We start from the raw sequence: 5,926 nt of genomic DNA on the forward strand, positions 1-5,926 counted from the left end.
GGAATTGTCCCGGTTCTCCCGATGACCAGTCCGCGCCTGATTTCCACAGAGACACGCAGAACGTGCAGGATGCATATATTGTCTTTTTGTTGCTGAATATTTACGGACCCTAGTCCATATCGCGTTTTGATTCAAGTGTACTGACCTACTTTTGATTTATTCATCCAAATGTTGCATATTCCGTGACATATTCCGCGTAGAGTTCCAACCAGTCCGTGTTTTCCGCATTGCGGAAATCATAGGGACGTATGTCTCATATTTTAGAGTAGTCAGAACAATTGTCACAGTCTTCAGCGGGTGTGCCCAGGATGGCCACCAGATGACTGTTCTGTGAGCACATGGCTTGTGTTGTGTTTGTTTGTTGCCATGTGCTCTCTCCTGTCTATTGTCTGCCCCCGCCCATCTTGTTACCCCATTATTGTTTAAGTTGCTCCACCTGTGTCTCCCTCGTTAGCCTCCTCGTTTGGTTTCCCATTTATTCTCCGGGTGTCTGTAATCCTGTGCTGGTCATTTCTCATTGTGTGTGTGTTATGTCTGCATGTAGTGCAGTTTCGAGCCTGCCTGTCTGTTTTTCCCCTTCGGGGTGATTTGAGTTTGTTTTTGTTTAATTTTATTATTAAAGAAAGAACCATTCCTCCTGCACTTGAGTCCTCGCTTCCTCTATCCTCACGCACCGTGACAGCAATTTGGGAAAGAAATCAATTAAATCTGTATGCGGATGTGTGTAAATATTCAAATGTAACCCCTTTGTAATCGTTAACATTTTCATAAGTAACTAATTTAATTACACATTTTTTCTTAGTAACTGTAACTGATTACAGTTACATTTATTTTGTAATTAAATTACGTAACGCCGTTACATGTAACTAGTTACTCCCCAACACTGCTTCTGTGTAAGTCAGTTTGGAGTCAGCAAGATTTTTTTGTACTTGTTACTTTTTCAGATTTTTTTTAAATACTTTTATTCAGCATGGACATATTACATCAATAGTGACAGTAAAGACATTTATAATGTTACAATAGATTTCTATTACAAATAAATGATGTGTTTTTTAACTTTCTATTCATCACAGAATCCTGAAAAAAAAAAGTATCACAGCAATAATAAGAAATGTTACTTAAGCACCAAATCAATATATTAAAATCCTTTCTGTTACACTGAAGACTGGAGTATTAGCTGCGGAAAATTCAGCTTTGCTATCACTGGAATTTTAATATGTAGAATTGAATATATATGAAAATAGAAAACAGTATTTCATAGTATTACTGTTCTGATATGCATGACAGGACGTGTCAAAATGCTAATTACAGTGTTCTGTTTGATGTTTTGATCCTTTAAATCATGCCACAGATATACCGTGTTATAGCAAAATCTCTACCTAGTCATACTGCCCAGACCTAGTTACTGGCCGTGCCGTTTGGCTGCCTGGGTTCTTTCTTTTTCTGTCTTGCAGGCGCAGTCTGATATACAGACAGTGGAGTACATCCCCAGACAGTGAGCGTATGCCATGCCTTCACGCTGGGTCTGTGCTGAACACGCGTGCCTGGGCAGAGCGCAACTAATGTGTTGACTTAAGCCCACAGGGCCTGGCATTGTGTTACGCAGCTGTTTTCTATGTCTGCATGCTAAAGCGCCACTATCCCTATGAAGCAGAACAGCTGGTGCCAAACACAGGCCTCGGGAGTTAGCAAGGGGAAAATATGCAGCGCGCACACCACGGCTGCAAAGGGAGGCAATAATGATAGCAGAAGAGAGGAAAATGTGAAGTGCAGCGCGCATGGTATCACTAAAGCGGTTTATATGGTTGCCATGGTACACAGAACGTAAATATTATATAAGAAATCTTAACTGCCATCAGGGTGATATACATTGCTTTTTTAAGGATTGACAGTTAAAAGTGTAATAAAGGGGCCCTTAGTCAGCAAGTAGGGCCATCAGGGGCCACACACACACACACACACACACACAAGTGTACCCTTGGAGTGTTTTCTGTGCGGTTGGAGGGCTCCTGTCACACACTGTTGATGGAGCCCCCTTCCTTTGACATGTTGGTGGGCATCTCCGTTCCAAAGAGGGGTTACCACAAGAGCAGTCTGATCAGAATAAACTAGATCTTGCCATTAAAGGCATAGTTCATCCAAAAATGAAAACTGTCATCACTTACACACCCTCATGACTTTCACTCTTTTATAGAACACACAAAACAAAAAATGCATTTTAAAGAATCTTTCAATTGTTGTCCATACAATGGAAGGCAATGAGGTCCAAAACAACTTTGGATTCATTTGACTTTTATAATACCGAGACCCCTTTTTCAGAATATCTTCTGTGTTCTACAGAAGAAAGTAAGTCATACAGGTTTGGACATTAGTAAATATTGACGATTTTCATTTTTGGGTCAGCTATGCCATTAATGCTAAAGGGGCCAATAAAATGTGCATTGTTTCTTTTTTACATGTCTTTCATAGAATTAAACATCCAAGGACTGTTTTCCACTTTCAAAAGTAACTAGCCTCAGGGTGGTTTAAAACTTGGCCGGGTTTCTGTTGGAATTTCCAGACCACCCAATAACGGATATTAATGTTCCTTTTGTTCCTTCTGTCTTGCTTCACACAATCATCAGTAGCTTTCTAGATTCCTCCCATTTACTGATCTGTATGCCTCAGGAGAGACTTTACTCACGAGTACGTCATTGCTTATGGATGGCAGTCATTCTGACACTGTCCTAACCATAGCATCAGCAGCATTATGCGTCAAGACTTTGTGACTGTGCTTAGTTCCTATTTTTGTCACGTTATGCCTGGTAGTCCCTCCCACAGTGAAATCTCATTGGAAAGAAATCATGCTCCATGTGGTTTTATTTTAAACATAAAATACGTTTTGATTGATTGGCTGATTGATAGTCACTTCGTGCAACTTTAAGACAAGGTGTTATGTACAGTGTTTTGTCAAAACAAGATATCTGCTGACAGTGTTGGTGCTTGGGAGGTATTGCATATGATAACACAGATTTTTTTTTACATACACAATGAGTCAGAGACTTTGATGTTGCTTATAAGAGAAGGCTGAAACCTTGAAATGCTGTGCTAGAATCATGTGTGTCCTCTAGTGACGCAGATATGGTGAAACGGCTTTGAATATGCACGAAGGAATTAACCCAAGGCTGTTCAGAATAAACCATTTATCCTAAACCTTGTTCACTGTACCTGAAAGCACCTTGGTTGTATTGGGAGGTCAGCATAACTTGTTGTATTCCTTGCTTTGAAGATCTTCTGAGGTCTTTCAAAGAGAAGTTGAGTCACCCTTTAGCAGAGTAGCTTTGATTGATGAGGTCTTCTGGAGGTTAACAGTACCTCCACACTGTTGGTTTGCATGCCTTTATTTGATGGTACTGGCAAGTCACTTTCTGGCCATGGTTGACGTCCTCAGACAATTATTCGAATTGAATTTGATGGCACATTTTCTACTCAACTCACTCCTTTTTCCTCTTAGTGCTTTCTGTGTTTGACTTTGAGCATAAATACATTAACTTCATCCTCTCTCAATATAGGGCTAATAATTCACTGCTGATATCACTCAGCCACAGCGGCTGTCAAAGCCTGAGTCAGTCCACGTTTCATAATAGTCATATAGACAGATGACTCACTTCGCTGATGAATTAGGGTGCAACAGAGGGCTTCTGATGCGTAATGCCATAGCCCTCAGTCACAGCAGATTGAGTGATACGACAGGGTCGAACCATCATAGAACACTCAGAAACAAAAGGCGCACACATATTGCTTAATTTCATGAGTGAGTAATCGCAATTACCCAGTCACCACGTGTTTGCCACAATCAGTGCACACATGAAAACATTGGCATTGAGTCAGCATGTTTACATGTCTAACTGCTTTGAAATGCATGATATGCTTGGACTGCTGAACATCGAGTAGTCCTCTGTGCCCTTTGTAGATGCCCTTGACTTTTGCACTCGTCTAAAACGTGATGGAATCCATCATTCAGAAGAAACCACACAGCTCAATTGTGCAACAATGTGGAGATTTTGTGAGAATGCTGGGAACGGCAGCCTGGCACAGACCACATATCAGCTCCGTTAATCTAGTGATGTTTCCCAGTAAGAAAAGAACATTTGTCTCTCTGTATGTGTACATGTCCAGCGGGACCCATGAATTACTTGCACTGCGAAGCTAAGAAACGGCACTGCCATGTTCTCGGCCATGCTTTGTGTGCTTTATTTCTGTTTGCCAATGAGTTCATTGGGATGGCTGGCTCCTTCCTTCTACAAGCGCACACACAGCCCATTACAATGCAGATGTTTCCTCAAAGGTGGTCTAGAATACCTGGAGAAAGTTGTCCGTTAGCATTCCCATTCATGTCAATGGCAGTTTTTCAGTTGGCACAATTTGAAATCTGACATCTTTGTGTGGGGCATATATGCAAATCGGCATATTGAAAGGATTTCTGAAGAATAACTGAAGAGTTAAGAGAGTTATGGCTGCTAAAAAAAATTCAGCTTTGCCATCACTGGAATAAATAGCATTTTAAAATATATTAAAATACAACTGGTATTTAAATTGTAATAATATTTCAAATTGTTACTGTTTTTACTGCATTTTGCAGACTGAATGAGCATAAGAGACTTCTTTCTGAAACATTAAAAAATCGGACCCACTTTATATTAAGTGGCCTTAACAACAATTTACTTACATTTAAATTCATCATTTGGTACAATGCACTTATTGTGTACATACATGTTTTTACAATGTACTTATATTTTAAAAATACCTGCATGTAATTACATCTGTAATTAATTTCTGTAATTACATTTATAATTACACAGTTGACCCATCCCTTACACCTTAACCCACCCTTAAACCTACCCATACCAACAAACCTGTCCCTAACCTTACCCATATCCTACCTCAATAGCAGCAAAAGTGTTTTGCAATACAATATGAACACAATAAGTACATTGTACTTAATGTTTGATGTAAGTACATAGTAGTTAAGGCCACTTAATATAAAGTGGGGCCGATTACCAACATACCTGTCCCTAACCTTACCTGTATCCCACCTCAATAGCAAAAGTGCTTTGCAATACAATATGAACACAATAAGTACATTGTACTTAATTTTTTGATGTAAGTACATAGTAGTTAAGGCCACTTAATATAAAGTGGGGCCAAAAAATCTTACAGACCCCAGATTTTGAAAGGTCAAATCGTGTTCGTGTGTGTGTGTGTGTCAGTGCTGTCAATCAATTAAAAAAATAACTAATAATTTTTTTCTGAAATGAATCGCGATTAATCTCACCTAACATTAAAGTTTTTTAATTTACTTTTATATTGCAATGATTTCACATTTAATCTTCAAATTAATGTAGAAACAACATAAAGACAGTATATTTTAAATATTTGTTTATTTTTTTTATTTATGACTTAAGGTGAGTGTCACTGATGCCAATACTACTGATGTATCTGAAATAGTTTTTCCTAATATTTAACCATTGACTGGCCAATCAACATTACAGTATAATTGAGAGCTACCAAATTAAAAAATTTTTAGACTTAAAAAAATAACTAATTTATCTTAGACTTCAACTAATAATCTAATTGAATATTCACATAAATCCATTATAATACATTTCATATTTACCTGTGCCCTTCAGCAAGTAGGAAATAAACAGAAATTGAATAAAGTTATCAAACACTAAATTTTAAATTAAATATAGTTGAATCCTTGGCTGATTTAAGAGCTGCTACTGCTGCTGCTGAACATGACACAGATCTGACACACATCGTATTTTCTCACAACTCTTTACCTTTTTTGACCCATTTCAGGTTTTAAAGTTTCTACTAATGAGCTGACGAGTTGAATGGGGTGTGTTATGGCGCTTTTCCACTGCGTGGTACGACTCGGCTCGGC

At 38.6% G+C, this 5,926-nt stretch overlaps 1 protein-coding gene across 1 annotated transcript in view; it reads left to right on the plus strand.

The window, feature by feature from the left end:
* Positions 1 to 5,926, plus strand: part of LOC107756076 (ER membrane protein complex subunit 2) — a 37,027-nt gene that overhangs the window by 28,360 nt on the left and 2,741 nt on the right. The window lies entirely within an intron of this gene.

The sequence above is a fragment of the Sinocyclocheilus rhinocerous genome, unplaced genomic scaffold (genome assembly GCF_001515625.1).
Source record: "Sinocyclocheilus rhinocerous isolate Xijiao unplaced genomic scaffold, SAMN03320098_v1.1 scaffold11, whole genome shotgun sequence".
NCBI lineage: Eukaryota > Metazoa > Chordata > Actinopteri > Cypriniformes > Cyprinidae > Sinocyclocheilus > Sinocyclocheilus rhinocerous.